Below are 22639 nucleotides of genomic sequence, written 5' to 3'. Positions count from 1 at the left end.
ACAACTGCCAAGATTATAGAAACGGATCAAACATTTCATCGACCCGACGGGCAGTTCATAATTTTTTGAAAAAAAAAAAAAACAATAAACGACATGAAAGAATTTTGCATCCATGTCGACCGCGAAGTTGTCCAGCACTGTTAAATCGCGACACCGTACATCTTCGAATGTATTCGATGTTGCATGTGCTAATCTTGGACCATACTTTGCTTTTTTTTTTCACACTTAGTGTAAGTTCTTCCTGTATTGATGCTTAATCTGTGGTCAGTTTTTGTCGAGCCATCTTACCACTAAATCTGAAGGGGGTGCAATGGAGAGGTTCCCTTGTCAGTAAGCAATACATATGCAACAGCCGTAATCTCTATGGCTTAGAGGTTCTGCAATAACTACGCGATGCGGCTTCCTCTAGGGGTAGTGATACCGAGTAGTGTAAAATTAAGGATTGTATACAGTAAGTAGAAGAAGTAATTAAATTCAAAAACTTAGAAAACGTTATTAGCTATTAAGTACCGAAACTGCACTTTAATTTGATGTGTAGTACAAAGCCGACCGAGAGATTCGAACACGAAGTGTAACTATGAAATAATGGACTAATGCTGTCACAGAGTAAATTCGCATGCGCCAAACATGAACGACCAGTAACCGTGAAACGTGAAGCCTTCTCACTCAGTCGAATGCAGCACACATTGTTCATCATAAGAATAAACCTGATGTAAACATTACGTACGCTATGTATTCTTCCGCGTTTGCTTGAATCTCATTGGATTTGGTTTCACGTGGAGCGGACGCCAAGCTGTGACCAGTACAGTCAAGTAAGATCATAAGAATACCTTTTATGCTGTATTACAAGCACACAGACTGAGCGATACTGCGAGACAACAGCTTTGATGGCGCATTAAACTTGGACAGCACTGGCCATCATGCGGTCCAACTAACCTTCAATGATGTGACAAGTTGCAGTTCAAACGTAAAAAGAGACGTGCCAAGAAACAATATAGCTTCGAACGTCATTTAATTTTTAAAGATAATAAAATAATATTCGGAGAAACTCCAGCACTACTGCGCGCTTCTAGGTGACCAGACGAAAGCATAAAATGCACTGGTTGTCACCTGACGTAGGTTTCTAATTACAAACAAGGGTGATGAGAATTTCTAATGTAAACATAGGGTAATTTTTCTGAGCGAGCTGTGAATAATGCAAAAGCATACTCCAGGGATTTCACCGTGCTGTTGAATACTGAAGACAATGTAGGTATTAATTACAGTCAGTCGTCTGGTAATCTCACAGTTCCTTCCTTATCCGAGTCCGAGAAATACGTTTCAGTTCTGGAAGTGTCACCTGCTACGGTGATAACGAGCCTGTGAACAACAGAATCCACGAAGATAACCAGGCGCCGCATTTTCTCTTCTTCTATGACGAGCCGTTCTACACTGAGTCTAAAAAGTATTCGTCTGGTTGTAATTTAAAAAAAAAAAAAACGATGTATATGTCACGTGAAAGGAAGGGAAAATAAAATGTGAACATCCAGTCATACGCAACGAACCTTGGTAAGTCATTTTTATTGATGGACAAGGAAATAAATACATCCATAGTGATAACAAATTTGACAAAATGGAGAATTTATTCAAGGGCTACTTCAAAAAGTATTCGTCCACTCATATTTTTTTGATTTGCAATCTGAGAATATGATTTCAATTACAAAAATTAATATTTAGTGGGGTTTCCCTTTGCAGCTATTACTGCTTGTAGTCGTCTGGGCATCGACTTGAACAACAGAGAGGCTGGAATTTTGTCCCATTCGTCTTGAAGTGCTTCTCCTGATGCTATCCTCCAGTGCTTTCCAAAGGTGTTCAATAGGATTAATGTCTGGGCTCTGAGGACGGGTGTTTAGTTGTTTTGGGGTATTGTACAGGAGCCACAGTCATGTATTTAGAGCCATATGCTTTGGGTCGTTATCTCGTTGAAAAATGTGATTTCCGTGCAGACCTAATAGTTCGTTGCTAGGATTCAGAATGTCCTTTAAAATGTTGATATACATATGGTGACCCATTGTACCTTCCATGAGATGTAATTTTCCCACACCATCAGGGAGCCACCACTGTGTTTAACGGTTGGCACAAGATTGCGTGGCAACATCTCCGCATTCTTCTTACACCACACCATTCGCCTGCCGCCCGACCCGAATACGTTATATTTACTCTCATCAGAAAATATTACTCTATTCCAGAAGTATTCATTTTAGAATCTATGTTCCATCGCAAAATGAAGACGTTTCTTTCGATTCTGTTCTCTGACCCAAAATTTCATGCGCGCTAACCGGCCGTGATACCCATACGTTTTGCAGGTATTTCTGATTTTGTTGGCACATATCTTCTTTCTTGTAGACTCTTATCTCCCCAGCCAACTTAGGAGTGCTGATTGTAGGTTTCTTCTTCATTTCCCTCATGATACATCTCACGTCTGCTTCACTCAAAATGTGAGAGCGTCCGGTACGTGTTTGGTTTCTTAATGATTTTGTTGCGCAAAATTGATCTATTGTCGACTGAACCATCGATATAGGTCTACCAACTCCTTTAGCAGTCTCTTTAAGAAGATTTGCACTAATTATTTAAGCGTAGAATAAGCTTCGTTTCGGATCAGCGTCAACTCACTACCCTTACCATGGCGCTAATTGCACTGTATCGTCGCCTTCCAGAACTACGACAGGCGATTGAATGGGGCCGCGCACGGTTGATTCTAGTGTGTGCCGTGGGTCAGCGTTATAGTTTGACACTGCGCGCAGAATTTCGGCATGTTCAGATGGTGGACAAATACACTACTGGCCATTAAAACTGCTACTCCAGTAAGAAATGCAGATGATAAACGGGTATTCATTGGACAAATATATTATACTAGAACTGACATGTCATTACATTTTTACGCAATTTGTGTGCATAGATCCTGAGAAATAAATACCCAGAACAACCACCTCTGGCCGTAATAACGGCCTTGATACGCCTGGGCGTTGAGTCAAAGACATCTTGGATGGCGTGTACAGGTACAGCTGTCCATGCAGCTTCAACACGATGGCACAGTTCATCAAGAGTAGTGACTGGCGTATTGTGACGAACGAGTTGCTCGGCCACCATTGACCAGACGTTTTCAGTTGGTGAGAGATCTGGAGAATGTGCTGGCCAGGGCAGCAGTCGAACATTTTCTGTATCCAGAAAGGCCTGTATAGGACCTGCAACATGCGGTCGTCCATTATCCTGCTGAAATGTAGGGTTTCGCAGGGATCGAATGAAGGGTAGAGCCACGGGTCGTAACACATCTGAAATGTAACTTCCACTGTTCAAAGTGCCGTCAATGCGAACAAGGGGTGACCGAGACGTGTAACCAGTGGCACCCCATACCATCACGCCGGGTGATACGCCAGTATGGCGATGACGAATACACACTTCCAATATGCGTTCACCGCGATGTCGCCAAACACGGATGCAACCACCATGATGCTGTAAACAGAACCTGGATTCATCCGAAAAAAATGACGTTTTGCCATTCGTGCACCCAGGTTCGTCGTTGAGTACACCATTGCAGGCGCTCCTGTCTGTGATGCGGCTTCAAGGGTAACCGCAGCAATGGTCTCCGAGCTGATAGTCCATGCTGATGCAAACGTCGTCGAAGTGTTCGTGCATATTGTAGTTGTCTTGCAAGCGTCTCCATCTGTTGACTCAGGGACTGTGGCGTGGCTGCACGATCCGTTACAGCCATGCGGATTAATAAGATGCCTGTCATCTCGACTGCTAGTGATACGAGGCCGTTGGGATCCAGCACGGCGTTCCGTATTACCCTCCTGAACCCGCCTATTCCGTATTCTGCTAACAGTCATTGGATCTCGACCAACGCGAGCAGCAATGTCGCGATACGATAAACCGCAATCGCGATAGGCTACAATCCGACCTTTATCAAAGTCGGAAACGTGATGGTACGCATTTCTCCTCCTTACACGAGGCATCACAACAACGTTTCACCAGGCAACGCCGGTCAATTGCTGTTTGTGCATGAGAAATGGGTTGGAAACTTTCCTCATGTCAGCACGTTGTAGGCGCTGCCACCGGCGCCAAGCTTGTGTGAATGCTCTGAAAAGCTAATCATTTGCTTATCAAAGCATCTTCTTCCTGTCGGTTAAATTTCGCGTCTATAGGTCGTCATCTTCGTGGTGTAGCAATTTTAATGGCCAGTAGTGTACTTTATGAACTAGTTCTCGTATTACATTTTTCATTTTGTTAACCTTGCTGTGGATTTGGATGTATTTCTCTCCTGCTTTTCAACAAACATTACTTACCGAGGTACTTCTTTCATAACTGGCTCTTTAGATTTTGTGTACATTCCTTTTCATATTACACAGACTTTGTTTTCTAAAAGATATGCAGCTAGACGAATACTTTTTGGACTCACTGTATATCCCGCGTGCGTTCCACAGTGACATGTGTAAAGCTGCGTGCGTTAGTTGCAGCAAGTCTGGCGGCTTAACACTCTCGTCACTTCCCGGGCCAAATCATGCAAATTGGCTGCAGATCAATGTTTTTGGATTCTTTTTGTAATGGAACAGTAGCAAATGCTAGATGCTGTGAAAATGATTGTTTTTCGTGTTTATTCGATACTTATCTACCTCTGTGATATAAAACGATGGGCATAGTGTAGATAAAGAGGATTTGGTTTTTCATTTTTGCCTTAAAAATTAAATTGTTATGTTATCCTAAGTTAACTTTTATGAACGCTGATTATCATAAAACATCGATAATTAAGAATTTGTATTTGAAATGAAAACAGGAATTTCGCGTCCAGTATGTAATTAGAAACAAGAAGGCGTGCATTATTCATAAAACAATGATGACGAGTTTTATAAATGTATATCAAATTGAAGGAGAAAAAATGATAGTGGGGAGATTAGAACCAGCGAACCATTAATTGTATTTGATTAGCACTCTTTTTAATCTTTTGTTTGGCACTGTTCTTGCGTTTGGTCTGGGCGGACGTCAGATGACATCAGTTCAGTTTGATCGTCGATAACTTTTTTTTTTTTTTCCAGAGGGCAAGCTGACGTCTGACCGAACACGCTGAGCTACCGTGCCGGCTTTTCTTTATTTCATTTTGTTCGTCATTGTTCGTTCCATTTGTTCCATCGTTGATCCATTAATTCAGTTTTTTTTTCTCCAGAGGCCAGCTAAACCTCTGACCGAACACGCTGAGCTACTGCGCCTGCTTGATAACCATTACATCACGGAACCACAATATTCCAATACGCTACCGACTGCGCTGCACGTACAATGTGGGTTCGTGTATCTTACATACAGTGGCTGGGAAAACTTCGAAGCCGATTATCTCTGTAAATTTATGAAAAACATTAAGAAGGTCCTATTTCTCTGCACTTTTTAACCTTATTCCACATGCGTGTTTTTCACTACGGAACAGAAAGCAGCCTCAGCCATTTTCTTGCTTACATCAGGTTTATTCTTATGATGAACCGATTATAGACGAACTCAGTGCGACCATGGCCTTCGTTTGTGGAAGAGCCGTCATTTTGTTTTGCTGTAAAAATGACAAGTGTAATAATAGGGCAACGGACGCCCGGCACGCCCATCAACATCAGAAACAGATGAAAATATCTAAAAAGTAGGTAGACCCTAATCTGATTTGATGTGACCATCGGTTGAGTATTCGATCGACTGCTAAAACTGTATGAATTGACAAAGTATGCACAAGGCAAATTTTACATAACCAAATAACATGAGAAAAGTGTGTGCGAAACCGGTGCAGAAAATTAACTGGATCGAACCAAAAGAAGTTCGTCAAAATGTTTGTAGGCTACTGACACTTTGAAATGAAAATAATCCTAATTTCTTGGAAAGCGTGATAACATCTGTCGAATCTTGGGTTTTCACTTGTGGTGTAGAAACGAAGCACCAAACCATGCATTGGAAGAGCGGAAAAAGCTCGAATGAGGAAATCAAGATTCAAAGCGATGACAATTATGTTCGATGTTATTGGAATCGTGTATCTTCACTGAGTTTCTGGTGATCAAACTATGAATCACCGTTACTACCTTGAAGTTCTTGCTCAACTCCATTATAAAATAAGAAAAATACAACCCGAATTGTGGAAGTACAAGTCATGGGTTCTGCATCAAGACAATGTACGGGCTCATACAGCATTGTCTGTTAAATTACATTAACGGGCTCCGGAACGCCCTATACTTGCAATGTTAAAATAACGCTTATAAATTACATCTTTCCTCACAAAGTATTTGAGGTAGGAAGTTGAACTTTTTACAGATTATTTATTGGAATATGGGCTACAACTTAACACAGGGATTTTACAAATTTTTAGTTCAGTTATTAAAGATGAGTTTTTTTCAATTGTAATGAAAATTCACAACATTTTTTTGCAATTTTTTATTTATATATTCAAAAATATACAGTTTTTTGGAAAAAGGCTGTGTTAAATTATGCAGAAGGTACTGTGTAACAATTACTGAAAGTTTCAAACAAATATGTTTGGAAGATCCTTAGAAAACATGTAATTAGTATGACAAAATAAAAGTTTTGGGAATCGAGCGACAAAGATTGGATTAACTTTTTAGTGCATTCCAGATCCATAGGATGGATTATCTTCATCCTCTGCAAACTCCTCCTCCAGCTTCCTCTTGTTCCTCCTCCTGTTTACTCTTGCTTGTATTTCCAGACTCTTTACAGCCCTGTCTGCAGCCCGAAGGCGTTCCTTGTCTAAAGCAAGCATCGCTCGTACCATGTTAGAACCTATCTTCATTCCCATATTTCTAAATACCTTGCACCTTACAATGTTGCCATCATTGAAAGTCGCAACAGCAACTTTACTTTTACTCATTATTATACTTCAACAAAACAGAGACTCAAGAAACAGAATTAATTACGAATATTTTCGAGATAACGACAGAGTAAATAAACATGAAACAATCGACAATCACACCAGCGTATATATTGAACCATCACAGGTTAGCCACAACACATACTTTATCTCACATCACTAAAATGTACCTGATGAACACGGACGTTAATAATAACACCATTTGACAGCAGTTTAACAGCGCCACAGTGGGTCACGCCCATGTAGAACACATTTCAAAAAAAATTTAAAAATAGTTGTAGCCTTCGGAATTGAATAAATTATATATCTATTAAAAGGTAATAGTCTGCAGATTCATAAAACGCAAAAAAGTAAAAATTGAACTTTTCGTGATTTTGAGCCTTTCTGGAGCCCCTTAAAAGAACAAGATTTCAGCCCGTTAAAGCTATGAAAGAAAAAGCGGCACGCGTCATTGAGGAGTTTACTGAGGACGATTTCCAGCACTGTTTCCATCAGTGGAAAACTCGCATGGAGCGCTGTAGGGATAGAACGGCGTATATTGACAGTGACAGTGACTAAAATTGTTTGTTTTTGAAATAAAATTATTTACTGTAGTAGTCCCCTTACCTACTGTCCCCAATATAGCGATTACAATTAAAAAGGTGTTTCTTTAGGTAAGGGCCGACCTTCAGGCACAGAGAAGTGAAATTGGCTTTTAAAGATGTCGCCAGAGAATATCTAGCTAATATACAGTGGATCTGTAACAGCGTGCTGCAGAAAACCCAGGCTGGTTATAAAACGTAGTGCCACTTTGGTCAGCTGATTGCTTTCCACTGGGCAGGAGCTTTTAACTAAGGACCCACAAGACAAACAGCCGCACCCACTTTTAAACTGGACTTAGCGATTGGTCTTGTGAGTCAACAGACAGCACAGACAGACAGTTTAGGCGACATTTTGATAGAAGTTTATCTGAGAAGCTATCTCAGAAGTTAATGGGAGGCTACCTTTTCAAAGAGCAATGGCGTTATTACTCGCTGAGTCACGATAATTCGCCGGCAAATTCTACGGTTGTTGGCACGCGTGTACAGCCACGAGGTCGTCCTTGCCGCCACTCAGGCAGCGCCAAGGTTCTACTTCTCACTTGACGACACCTCTCTCTCGCTCGCCGAATTATTTGAGGCTTTTGTTTATCTACGATTTCCATTATCCAGAAACCGGAGCAATAACTGCCCGATTTATTTTATTCGAGTTCTATTAAGCAGGCGCTATACACTATCTCTTTCAGTGCAGTGAAATTGTTCAGTCGGTGTGCTTTTTTTTGTATGGCCTTTAATGGCTAGTTGTAGATTGTGAGGAATAGGCTAACTAATGTATTGCTGGGAGTGCGCATTGCTTGACGCCATTTTATTCCACTGTTGGTACGCATGGAAAAGCGTTCACGATCACTTAGGGCTGGCAACGCAAAACGAACTTTGAGAGTATTTAGGATATTCGTTGTTGTAAACATGAGTGAGTAGCGTTCCAAATGTCAGAATTATGCTCTTAAGGACATTTGTGACTAGTGAACATCATGACGGGCTGCAGAAACTTTGTAGAAAACAAGGGAGTTGATACTGTCACTTCTTATGAAAGTATTAATGAGAAATATTTAACCAAGACTGAAAGTATTGCGTACATGTACATCACTCGTGCATAGAGCGTAAATCTCGTGAAACATACAATACATTATGTATACAAAACAAAGTTCTGGTGCATTTCAAGGTAAGCAAACATGCCAGAGAAAAATGCTCCTTTTATGATCATTATAATTCTACGTACTGTAGCAGCGATTTTGAAAATGTAATTGGAAATGTTGTGTAGTACGTTCAGAGCGTCCTGCGTTCTCTGCCAACATAAAGATCGTTGAGCAGAACTTAAAATTATGCTTCACAAAATGGTTCAAATGTCTCTGAGCACTATGGGACTTAACTTCTGAGGTCATCAGTCCCCTAGAACTTAGAACTAATTAAACCTAACTAACCTAAGGACATCACACACATCCATGCGGTTCCAGACTGTAGTGCCTAGAACCGCTCGACCACTTCGGTCGGCTATTCTTCACAGTTTTGACGTATTGTTCAAATGGCTCTGAGCACTATGCGACTTAACTTCTGAGGGCATCAGTCGCCTAGAACTTAGAACTAATTAAACCTAACTAACGTAAGGACATCACACACATCCATGCCCGAGGCAGGATTCGAACCTGCGACCGTAGCGGTCGCTCGGCTCCAGACTGTAGCGCCCAGAACCGCACGGCCACTCCGGCTGGCTGACGTATTGTTCATTAGCTAGCTTCTTGTATAACCGAAGTAGCAGCGGGTGGCCTAACGAAAGATAATTATGTAGCAGTGGGTGGCCTAACGAAAGATAATTTAGCCTTCATTTGTACGTCCATTCTTCAAATTTCTGAAATTCTTGCACATATACAGATCCAATTTTTAACATGTAATGGTTACTAATAACTATGTTGATACATATAGGATGAATAAAAATTCGCAATCGGATTTCGCACCGCGATTCCTCACATACTGGCAATACAAAAAACGTCTGTCACAAAATTTCGTCGTGCGCATATTTCGGGCAGTAAATGGACGTTATTAAAGACTGGCAATGTGGCAACACTTTAATAACTTGCAAGGTAACTATCTCTGTCAGCAAATAAGTTACTACTGTGCAGTTGGTGCAGCGGGTATCGTTTTGGGTTAGCGTGCATGAGGTTGAGCGTTCGATTCTGAGTTGAGGCTTATTTATTTTTATTTGCTAAAATTAGTGTGCGTGGTACGATATCTAGCGTCCTAATCGTCATACAGAGAGTACTGTGGGTCTTCCACAAAACATTTGCAGTTACGTACTACGAACACAGAAGTGGAAGTACAGTCGTTTTCGCTGGTCTGCTTTTAAAGAAGTCTTTGGCGTGTCGTGGCCACGAATTGTTTTCGCGCCACTGCATCTACTACATTCCAAACCTTTTTTTCTGCGTACCCTCCCCCAATGGTCCTATCTAAATTACTTGCAAAGCACGTTGCTAGCTCTATTGTTGACGTAAAGCCCTAACGAAGTGTAATCGACCTGAACGTGACAAGAATAATAGTTGGTATTAATCGATGAGACCATTTGGGGTGGGGGGGGGGGGGGGGGTACACACAAAACAAGTTTGGATTCTGGTAGATGCAGTGGTGTGAAACAGTTCGCGTCCACTACATGCTAAGGGCTTCTTTAAAAACGAATCAATGAAAACGCCCAAACCGCTAACCACAACACCAACTGCATAGCAGTGCTCTATCTGCTGACAAGAGATAGTTACCGTATATGTTATTACATTGTTGCCACATTTAACGTCCATTTACTGCCCGAAATATGCGCACGACGAAATTTTGTGACAGACTTTTTACTGCACGAAATATACGCAGGACGAAATCCTGTGAGACATTTTTGTATTGCCAGTATGTGAGGAATCGCGCTGCGAAGTCTGAGTGCGCGAACTTTTCTTCATCCTGCATATACCGCAGAGAAGGAAAGCAGTTGCCATATTTTCAGTAAACAACCATAACCTTTTCTTATACTCCCGAGGTGTTGAAGGAGCAGCAACTGTTGTATGCATGACTCTGGGTTATGCTATCACTTCCAGCCATTTACCTCCGAGATAGGTTCTCCATAATTTCCGTCAACGGATGAAGGCAGATTCCGGGGCGCTACTATGAAAAGCACAAGGCAGATTTCCTGCCCCGTTCGTGCCCCAACATTTGTCACGTCTGTAATCAACCCGTCGGCCGTTAAACCCTACTCTTCCCTTCTTCGGTCTTATTGTGCCGTATTGTTGTAGTTGTGGCATAGATTGTGTTCCTTTATCTGCACTAGGGCCGTGACCATCACTGATAAACGCTGCGCGCTGTAATTAGGACTCGGGCTGTTGTTTTTCTCGTCGATCGACATGGTACCAGCCTCCATATCGCTCGCAGATAACATGTGACAGTTGGGCTGAGAGATACGAAGAATAGAGTCTGATTTGTGACTCGGAAGCAACTCGTGGTGGTTGCCTGCTTTACAACCATGTGGCCTCAGCCGACGCTTCAGTTCAACTACGTGTAACTGCAACGCTAAGTGAGGTAAACAAACAAGACTACAGAAATACCTTAGTTTCCGATTCGTATTTCCGTCAGTTATTTTTTAAAGCGAGATAGTAACCTATTCGCGTTTATTTCAATTTATAAGTTGCTATGTGTTATTACTTTTAGTACTGATCGATCTTTTATCGGCAGCGTTAGCATTAGGAAAAAAGACGTAATTCAGCTAGCGTAGAAATGTTGTTGGGTTTTTTAATGATGATGTTGTTGTTGTCTTCAGTGCTGAGACTGGTTTGATGCAGCTCTCCATGCTACTCTATCCTGTGCAAGCTTCTTCATCTCCCAGTATCTACTGCAGCCTACATCCATCTGAATCTGCTTACTGTATTCATCTCTTGGTCTCCCTCTACGATTTTTACCCTCCACGCTGCCCTCCAATACTAAATTAGTGATCCCTTGATGCCTCAGAACATGTCCTACCAATCGATCCCTTCTTCTAGTCAAGTTGTGCCACAAACTTCTCTTCTCCCCAATCCTATTCAATACCTCCGCATTAGTTATGTGATCTACCCATCTAATCTTCATCAATCTTCTGTGGCACCACATTTCGAATGCTTCTATTCTCTTCTGGTCAAAACTATTTATCGTCCACGTTTCACTTCCATACATGGCTACACTCCATACAAATACTTTCAGAAACGACTTCCTGACACTTAAATCAATACTCGGTGTTAACAAATTTATCTTCTTCAGAAACGCTTTCCTTGCCATTGCCAGTCTACATTTTATATCCTCTCTACTTCGACCATCATCAGTGATTTTGCTCCCCAAATAGCAAAACTCCTTTACTACCTTAAGTGTCTCATTTCCTAATCTTAATTCCCTCAGCATCACCTGACGTAATTCGACTACATTCCATTATCCTCGTTTTGCTTTTGTTGATGTTCATCTTATACCGTTCTTTCAAGGCACTGTCCATTCCGTTCAACTGCTCTTCCAAGTCCTTTGCTGTCTCTGACAGAATTACAATGTCATCGGCGAACCTCAAAGTTTTTATTTCTTCTCCATGGATTTTAATACCTACTCCGAATTTTTCTTTTGTTTCCTTCACTGCTTGCTCAATATACAGATTGAATAACATCGGGGATAGGCTACAACCCTGTCTCACTCCCTTCCCAACCACTGCTTCCCTTTCATGCCCCAATTCCAGTCAACATTGTCAAAAGCTTTCTGTATGGAAAAATATATTGGTAGCTAAAGCAGAAGTGAAATATTTCGGCTGCTGAATCCTTTTAGCCGTTAAGGATTGCGGTGCCTGTATTTAACATTTCTCATTAGTCTCCTGGGAAGGTCCTATTACTAGTGGTCTTTTATTCCTTGCGATCTGAAAATGGAAGGAAGGAAAACTGGCTTTCAGCGTATCACTGACGACAAGTCTTTTTTAGCAACAGAGCACAAGCTTGGACTAGAAAGCAAATCGACAGCGTCGTTTTAAAAGGAACCATTCCGAGATTTAGGGAAGCCAAAGGAGACTATCATCTGAAGGCAGTGTGGTACCACGGCTTCACCTCGTTCAGTGATAAGGTGTTAGATGTGTTCATGTATGTGTAGCTCATGCAGTTTAGTGCTGTATTAAAGCTGTGGATGACAGTTTGGAAATGAATAGAACAGAGACGTATGGTCTGTACGGAAGGGAAGGCCAGCCTCAAAGTACTCGCACCATCCGACGGGTCAGCCGACTGTGTTTTATTGTTTTTCGCTGCTGCGTAATTTAAGGCAATCTAGCTGAGTAATTTAAAGCTGCTGCCTGGTCATCTCTTAGGCATTGCACTCGACGGCACCTCGGCTCGTGCGTGGCTGTGATCGGCAGCACCTCAAAATCGCCGCCACCGTGTCCGGCCCGTGGTTCCATCTCATTGCAGTATTTTACACGTATGGAAATCAAGACAAAAGGAAGCGCAAGTTTCTAAAATTAACACTTCACTTTTTCCTGTCTTGCCGCAATTTGGACGTTGTAGAACACGTTCAATTCCTTGGATTTCACCACAGTAGCATTTGTTGTCTGCTTCGCCTTTGAGACCCCGTTTATATAGATTTGTTTTGCCTGGCACTGCACCCGCTCTTGTGCGATTCAGCGTTCTCCAAACCTTCCAGCTCGATGTATTGCCGCAAGGCTGGGAAGTCCTTCGGGGTCACGTTTGGCTCAGTACTAAGGAGTCTCTTGCGGGATTTACGTCTGCGAGGTCCGCATGAAGCAGCTTGTAGGGGGTTGCGCTCATCGAAAGCCTGTTAGGATCCCATTTCTCGGGAACGTGTAGGCGTATCATGTTCCGATTTACGTCAAATGCTAAGGTGTACGATCCCTTGGTGAAGTACAACATTTAAGCTTCTAAGTCAATGCAACCTAAAGATACGGCCATTTAAGTCACATATTTTGATACCTACACACTCACTCACCAAAATCTTAAGGGTACAATCCCGTTGACGTTGAATCATGAAATTTGACAAGAAGCAAGGTTTCACGGTACATATATAGGAAAATTAACACAGCATTCAGCACCTGTCAGAAGCATAATAGAAAAATATCACTGGAAGGAAACATAAAACCTAGGTTGTAATCATGTTTTAATAACTGCATAAAAATATTTTATTAAATCTTCTCTCTCTGACATATACAAACTGAAGGCTCTTGCTCGCTTCTTTTTGTATCCCCGTTCCATTCTCAGGAACTACTGTAGAAGTTTTGATACGTTCTTGAAATTCAAGGGACCTGTATCTTGCCATCATCGAATCGATAACAGCCAGGAATTGTGATTCTCGATTCCCTGTATAGATGAACTGTCTGTATACAATTCGCGAGTCCCACTCGCACCTGGCCAATATTTTTGTTATCTGAGATCTCCTTTCGGCAGCACGTGGTCTGACTTGGTTTGCTTTGATTGATCCTTTGTTTATGTGGCTTTTTTCGGTACTCTAATGGGGAATTACTGTCTTTAAACAATTTCTACAGAAACCATACGGCAGTTATAAGAGTGGAGAGGCATGAAAGGGAAGCAGTGATTGAGAAGGCAGTGAGACAGGGTTGTAGCATATCTCCGATGTTAATCAATCTGTATAATGAGCAAGAAAAACTTGGAGTAGCAATTAAAATGCATGGAGAAGAAACTTTGAGGTTTGCCGATGACATTGTAATTCTGTCAGAGACAGCAAAGGACCTGGAAGAGCAGCTGAACGGAATGGACAGTGTCTTGAAAGCAGGGTATAAGGTGAACACCAACAAAAGCAAAACGTGGATAATGGAATGTAGTCGAACTAAATCAGGTGATGCTGTGGGGGATTAGATTAGGAATCGAGACACTTAAAGTAGTAAATTAGTTTTGGTGTTTGGGGAGCAAAAGAACTGATGAAGGCCGAAGTAGAGAGGATATAAAATATAGACTGCCTATGGCAGGGAAAGCGTTTCTGAAGAAGAAAAAAATTGTTAACATCGAGTATAGATTTCAGTGTCAGGAAGTCTTTTCTGAAAGTATTTGTACAGAGTGTAGCCATGTTTGGAAGAGAAACATGGACGATAAATAGTGTTGACAAGAAGAGAACAGAAGATTTCGAAATGTGGTGCTACGGAAGAATGCTGAAGATTAGATGGGTAGATCACGTAACTAATGAGGAGGTACTGAACAGAATTGGGGAAAAGAGTAATTTGTGGCACAACTTGACTAGAAGAGGGAATCGGTTGGTAGCACATTTTCAGAGGCATCAAGGGGCACCAATTTAGTATTGGAGGGCAGCGTGGAGGGTAAAAATCGTGGAGGGAGACCAAGAGATGAATACACTTAAACAGATTCAGAAGCATGTAGGTTGCAGTAGTTATTCGGAGTTGAAGAGGCTTGCACAGGATAGAGTACCATGGAGAGCTACACCAAACCGGTCTTTGGACTGAAGACCACAACAACAGCATTTGCCGATTTATTGATCTTACTGGCATAACATGTTAACAACGATTGTTTGCAGACTCGCTGGGTGTAGCGTATATGTTATGTAAGATACATGTTTATGCATAGGCATCAGTTGTCGAACTACTCCTCTCTCACCTTCACAACCGAGCCCCCACCACTAATTTGTCCCCTCTCCTATCGCGCCGTCTTCGCAGGTACGGGCCAAGTTATTTTGTGCGTATCCTAAAATAAGTTATTCTCGTCAGTCGTAATTGCTGCCTACGCCGTAGTCTTCTTATACTGCTCTGCTACCGGTGTCTGTCGTATTAGTGTCATCTATGAAGTCTGTTGTGCTCTGAGCATATTGTGGCCTGCATCCTTGTCTTTGTCGATATTCGTCATGTGTGGCTTTATATATTTTGTCTATGATTTCATTTGTGATGTTGTGTGACCAACGGTCGATACACATTCTGTGCTCAGGGCTCGACTTTCGGAACACGAATAGCTCTCTGGTTTCTTTATTGGCAGTACTTGTATGCTCATCGTGAATTCATACAAATGGTGGTAACTCTACCTGTTTCACAGGGTATTCTCATAGTCCTCTTTTAGTGGGTCATGTATTTCAGTACACACTATTTGTACGGCGTTTGAAAGGGGAAAAGATCTAAATGCACATTTGTACGATTCAGCAAGTCTCTCCGTGAGGCATGCAGAGGCCCTATACAATATTCCCACATTTGCCACATTCAACATTCATTGTAATATTGGGAGTGTTCCTTCTAGCGGCTACGGCGTCACATTCCCATGAGCCGACAAGACCCCTGATCAGAGTCCTGTACCGTACTCTGTTAAAAGTGCAAAGCTGCCCTGATCCAGAAGATTGGTTTGGACATAGCGGTGCTTTTCAAGACATGGTCCTACTAGATGTGCGACCTTTGAAGTGACTCGTCCACCCAGTTAACAGTGGGACTTGCAGTTCAACGTGGACTCACATCCGCGGTCCAGTCTGGTATTTGTCACATACTCTGCCTCACTATACACGCTCGACTTTCCCTGCTAATTCAATTTGTTATGAATCTCATGCACGTTAGCAATACTCGAAAATAGCTTGCTTAAGCAGCCAATTTCGTAGGCAGACTATTGTTTCCTAACAGCTTACTAATCATCAAAGCCTTCTGTGTTCCGCTCCACTTCAGTTGCCGCGCATTCTATCTTCTGCGTAATATATTTGTATGGAATTTGGAATTTGTACCACGCTCTTGAATCCTGTTGTGAAGACAAAATGTTTGTGTGGCAAATAGCACAAATTAATTTTTTTTTACATAATGGGCGGCGTAATGATCACACCGCCAACCTTCAAGTCAGGGCGAAATCATGTGAAGGACTGATGAGATTTTTTTGCAGATTTCTTCCGATAACAGTCTGAGAGAGCCGCGTCACCTGCGAAAAATCTGAGATTGCAGCTAACGTCATTCACCACGTGTACGGCCCAGTGGGAATAACAACGATCTTATCACTCATCACTGAGGCACACCCAGTGTCACATTTTTGTCTGTTGATGAGTCTCCACCAAGTTAATGAACCTGTCAAGTTTGCCGCATTACAGCCATAAACCCGGCAACTTATCACTTTCGACCTAGTCACTGAACTTAAAGCTTTTCGAAAAAGGGAAATCTAGCAGTTTATCTCGGTCTGTGAGCGAGAGTAATATTTGTGAAAAGCACCAGTTTCTTATAATCGGAAACAGTACCGTTTCGAGGACATTTTTCGACATCAGGGCCATATCATTCGCTCCCCACCCTCCCTCGTTGTCCCGCACACATTAGTTGCTTTTCCTTAAAAATAAATATAAATCTAGTGATCATAGAATTGTTTTTTTCTTTTAATATGAGTTCAAAGTAGACATTCCTCTGTGTCACAGATAAACCTCTTCATCTTATTCCACTGCTTAAATATTGAAAAGAACAAGCAATTCATTCCCATTTTGAGTAATCCGACAGCTCTTCAAAAGCTTTTAGTGAAAGCAGAAAGCAACTGTATTAGTCTAGCTTCAATAAAAGTGTGCTATTTATTAAACTGAGCGGAGAAAATGAGAATATAAAATCCTGTTTTTTTCTTAGTTTAGCAATAACACATTTAAATTCTATAACGTACAATTTATTTTACTTTTGCGAAAGAGGGACAAAAAATACGTAAATATATCTAGGTGCTTCGTAAAAATATCGCAGAGTTGTAGCGGCACACGCTAGAGTTCCTAACAAATAGAATGCACAATGTCATTCTAACGGAGAGAAAACTTCAGACGTAAAAATAATTGTTAGAGGGCCATTACTGTTCACATTATATATAAATATCCTGGCGAATAACGAAGGAAGTTCGAAAAGTTGAGAACGAATGTGTTTCCTTTGTGTAGGAACTTAAGTGGAGGCAGAACAAGTGTTCACTACGAACTAAGGAATCGAAGGTCTTCTTCCATTGTGACTGAAGATGAAGACAGCCAATTGACAGTGGATGAAATTTCTGTGATTTTTCCACAATCTCCAGAACTCTCTTTTACAAGACACTCACAGAACCGCTAGGATAACGGGAACTGCGCGCACGATGGATCCCAAAACAGCTCACAGGGCAGCACAAGAAAAATCGAGTCAGTAGCGCCCGCGAATTTCTTGAGCGACTTGAACTGAAAGGCGAGGATTTTCTGAGCTCTGTTGTGACTGGAAATGAAACGTGGGTGGCTTATTACACACCTGAGACAAAAAGACAGTACTCGCAGTGGCGTCACACCAATTCCCCATCAGCCAAAAAATTCAAAGCCGTAATTTCGCGCAAAAAATCTTGACCACAGTGTTTTGGGACTGAAAAGGTATCATTTTGGCCGAATTTCTGCTTCAGGGGAAGGCCATCAATGCACAACGATACTGTAAAACCCTAAAAAAACTGAAAAGGGGCTTTCAGTAAAAAGGGAGGGAAAAACTGTCGGGAGCAGTGTGCTTGTTGCGAAGCAACGGCCGTTGTCACACAGCCGTAGCCACTAAGCTCTTTGACTCATTTGGTTGGGATGTTTTGAGCCACGCTCCTACTCCCCTGATTTGGCGTCCTCGGATTATCGTCTTTTCACTTCCGTGTGTGGAATTAAATTTTCAGCCACCGAGCAGATGCACAAAGATGTTCTGAGTTGGGAAGGGGCTGACAGGAGAGTTGTTCGAGGAGGGCATAAAAAAGGTTGTGCCATGGCCCACCACATGCACTGAACGCGATGGGATTGTGTGGAAAAATAGTCAACAAGTGTGTCAACAATATCCTGTATTTTTTCAACTACACATTTTTTTTTTTTTTCAAAAAATGTAAAAACCTAGTACACCTCCATTGTGAACGTGATTCGTATAGTTATACAGTTACGTCATAACAGTAGAAAATTTTAGCAAAATGCAAGAAGACCTGCAGAGGAACGGCGCTTGGTGCAACGCAAACAAATTTAGCATATTGCTTATATAGCTAGAAAGACTCGTTACACAATTACAGAATTGTCCAAAAATCACTAGAAGCAGTCACATACATTTGGGAGTACGTGTACGGAGCGACTTCAAGTGGAACGAGTAGATAGAAATTAGTCGTAGGAAAGGCAGATGCCAGCCTGAGATTCATCGGACGAATCGTAGTTTGCCCACAAAGGAGGCAGCTTATGAAACCCTTGTTCGATTCCTACTTGAATATTGCTTATTAGTCTGGAATCCTGACCAGTCAGAATTAATATTGGAAACGGAGAAGATCCAAAGAAGAACAGCGCATTTCGTCACAAGGTTCGATTAGTAAGCGTGAAAGCGTCACGGAAATGCTCAGCCAGCTCCAGTAGCGGATTCTACAAAAGAAGCGTTGTGCATCACGTAGTAATATACTTTTAAAATGTCGAGATGGTACCTTCCTACAAGCGTCAGTCCATGTACTGCTTGCCCCTATGGTTATACCGCGTACAGACCGTGGCGGTAGAATCAGAGGAATTTGAAGTCACACGGAGGCCTACCAACAATCATTTTGCTGCGCAAAATTCGCAATTTGAACGGGAAATGAGGAAAATCACGAAGTCCCCTCCTCCACTTGGCGAAGTATACATGTAGATGCAGATCTGCTTCACAGGCACAGTTGATAAATATTATAGCTCGCGGCCATGCTGCGTCAAGCCACTTTAGCCAGTTTAAAGAAATAAGTCCTAAATGACACCATAAGTTTCATTTATGCATAATTTTGAACCATTAGAGGAAAGTTTTGATAGTAAACAGATTTCGGTGATTATAACAGGAAACCCTCATTGGAAACAAATGTTACAGATATCCAAGCATATGCATTCTACCTGTTTAATGACCATGTGTCAGCCGGGTACTAGAAAATTAAACATTTGGAATCACAGATATTTCAGAGGTGCTCTGAGCTGTTCTATGACCCAACACAATCCGAAAGTGAAACGGAAGGCGACATGTAGTAGTCGTTGTCTTAAGTCCGAAGACTGGTTTGATGCCGCTCTCATGCTAATCTATCCTGTATTTACTTCTTCACCTCTGCATAAGTCCCACAACCTATATGATTTCGAACTTTCCTACTGTATTCGAGCGTTGGCTTCCCTCTACAATGTTTACCCCCTCCGTTCACATTTCCTTCCTTCCAAACTGACAATTTCTTGATCTCTCAAGATGTGTCATATCACGACCCATCCCATCGTTATTCAGGTTGTGCCATAAATTACTCTTTTCGCCCAGTTCGATTCAGTACCACCTCGTTGGTTACTCCACCTACCCATCTAATCTCTAGCATTCTTCTAGAGCACCACATTTTAAAAGCTTCTGTTGTCTGAAATGCTTATCGTCCATGTTCCACTTTCGTACAAGACTACGCTCCAAACAAATACATTTAGAAAAGAGTTCCTAACTTTTAAATTGATATTGAATGTTAAACTCCTCTTTTTCAGAAACTTTTTTCTTGCTATTGCAAGTCTGCATTTTATATCCTCTCGACGTCGACCATCATCAAATGGTTCAAATGGCTGTAAACGCTATGGGACTTAACATCTGAGGTCATCAGCCCCCTAAACTTAGAACTACTTAAACCTAACTAACCTAAGGACATCACACACATCCATGACCGAGGCAGGATTCGAACCTGCGATCGTAGCCCAGAACTACTTAAACCTAACTAACCTAAGGACATCACACACATCCATGCCCGAGACAGGATTCGAACCTGCGACCGTAGCAGCAGCGCGGTTCCGGACTGAAGCGCCTAGGACCGCTCGGCTACAACGGCCGGCTTTCTACCATCATCAGTTATTTTGTTGCCCAAATAGCAAGACTTTTAGTGTGCCGTTTTCTAATCTGATCCCAACAACATCGCGTGGTTTACTTCGAGGAGCAGACATAACTAAAAACTATCAGAAGCTACGTAATTGATACAAACTGTTCGAGTGGGCTGCATTGCCTCCCGCTAGTCGAACCATGTACTGATGTTCCTTTGGATCGTAATCGTGAGCCTCTGGGAGTTCATTTTGTCGCTGAAAATAAACTTTCTTTTAAACGACACATCATCCAACTTGCAACGATCTTGAGAAACACACACGTCAGTGAAAGTCCAATAACGAGCAGGAGCTATTAAGTCCAGACCTCCAGAGAGGTAAAACACAGGACATAGAAACTATAACCAGTGAACAGACTAATACCGATCAATAGCAAACGACTGAAAATTTAAAAAAAAAAAGCGTCGGATCCAATACTTGGATAATGAAACGACTGAATACGCGGTAAAGTATCTAATTAAAGTTGCAACAGTGTCGGTTAGAGTTTCAGTAAGTATTCGTGTCGTTCGAATTGTCACAGTCTTGCTTGCCTCACGAGGATGAATAAAGGAGCTCACTCTAGACCAGTGGTTACCAACCCGAGGGGTGATTACCCCCTGTGGGGTAAAATGAAATTTTCTGAGGGGTGAGAACGAAAAGATTCGGGAAATTTAGAAATTTGTGGTAAGGTCTTATGAGACCAAACTGCCGAGGTCATCGGTCCCTAAGCCTACATATTACTTAATGTAACTTCAACTAACTACGCTAAGGACAACATACACACACCCATGCCCGGACGAGGGGAGCCGCACGAACCGTGATAGTGCGCCTTAGACCACGCGGCTAAACGATTCGGCTCTGTTTCAGACACGAACCGAAATTATTTTCGAAACATCATTACTATTGTCATAATTGATTGTATAAGTTATCAATAATCACCTTTTCTCAATTAGAAGCATTACTGTGATGGAGGTTATTGGTTCCTCTGCTCACTACACGCATACGTTGTGCTTTGTCCCGAACATCGCCGATGATAAATGTGAGACATATGTGTAACAATGGGCTGAGCCAAGTTCGCCGCTCGCTTCAGGGCCAAAGTGATATGCAGCCCGGCCACTGCGGGTTCAGTGGAAGTGAGAGAGTGAATGTTTTGTTGTTTATCTTACACTGCTGATAACTCATGAGCGTGTTCACTAGCACCGATCAGCTGCTGCACTGCAAATGTCAGAAGGAAGTAATTGGGCTTCGTGAATGCGCATTACAGAGACGGTCATCTTCTGATGTGGTACATGTTTGTACCAAGTAAGATATCAAGTTAAGGCTGTTATCATACAGCGCACGAGTAAAAGAAATACGAAATTCGAAACATTTAGTAAACATTTGCGACCGTGTCTCATACTGCAGTTGCTGTTACTAATTCATATAACTGATTTGTGTAGGTTACCAGTTAATAGTGAAATCAGTAGGGTAAGATGTGGTAAACTGGCCAGGACGGGAAAAGTGACCATTGCATGTTTTTTTCCCGTGAACAGCACTACTGCCTCCCGAAGAATGGTCGGACTGGTTCTAAGTATCTCTCCACTGTTCTCAGAGAGATAAAGGAAGCATGTTCCGTTAGTTTTAGTAAAAACTTTTTTTCATTTTTTTTGAGTCATTTGATTTTAGCTAACTCATTTATCTTATTCTTGTTAACCTCACTTGTATGGAGAGTAATTTTTTATAATGTAGATGTTTAAATAACGTCTTTTGACCTACAAATGTAGATCATTATTTATTTCAGTTTGATAGTTTCTTCTGTGGATCACTAACGCCGACGTGGCGTCCGGCAGGGAAGAGTGACCAAGGTGGTCATCCCAATAAGAGTTAGTTACTTAGAAAAACTACGCGTAACACAGCAGATGAAACCAACTTCTAAACCCTTTTATATACAAAGCTGTGACCGCCATTCTACCCCTTTGTGACAATTCTGAATTAATTAAGTTATTTAAAACCGTCTCTGTGCTTTGCGACAATTTAGAATTAATTAAGCTGTGTTATGTAAAACCGGCTCTGTTCCATTTGACCCAATACGAAAGTCCGATTGAAAACAGTATGCTGCCGCCGCCGCTTGGAAATATTTCAGATATTAGGGCGTGAAGATGCCTAGAAAAAGTGCCTGGAAATCAGAAAAGCAAATGCGATGGCGGTGACCACAGTACCCGCTTAGGTACGGGAAAATGGTCACTATGTAAGCTTCCAGAAAAGTGCATTTAGTTCCAATAAATCATTTTCTTTTTCACTTAAAACATTTGAGTGATACCGTATGATATTCAAAATGTTTGTGTGGTAAGCCGTCAATAGCCACGGTTTCGTGAAAATTGAATTTCTCTTTGAGTGGCCACTTTACGCCCCCCCCCCCCCCCTCCCTTCCTATGTA

General features: G+C 41.8%; 1 protein-coding gene across 1 annotated transcript in view; it reads left to right on the top strand.

Annotated features, from left to right (window-relative positions):
- Positions 1–10991: 10991 nt before the first annotated feature.
- LOC126094986 (caspase-1-like) overlaps positions 10992–22639 on the top strand; it is a 101800-nt gene continuing 90152 nt past the window's right edge. The window contains exon 1 of the mRNA XM_049909651.1: positions 10992–11010. The gene's annotated coding sequence lies outside the window, so the exon portion shown is untranslated. The remainder of the gene's footprint in view (positions 11011–22639) is intronic.

Source organism: Schistocerca cancellata, chromosome 1, assembly GCF_023864275.1.
Source record: "Schistocerca cancellata isolate TAMUIC-IGC-003103 chromosome 1, iqSchCanc2.1, whole genome shotgun sequence".
Lineage (NCBI taxonomy): Eukaryota > Metazoa > Arthropoda > Insecta > Orthoptera > Acrididae > Schistocerca > Schistocerca cancellata.
Note: the sequence above shows the minus strand (reverse complement) of the source record. Positions and strands in the feature narration are given on the sequence as shown.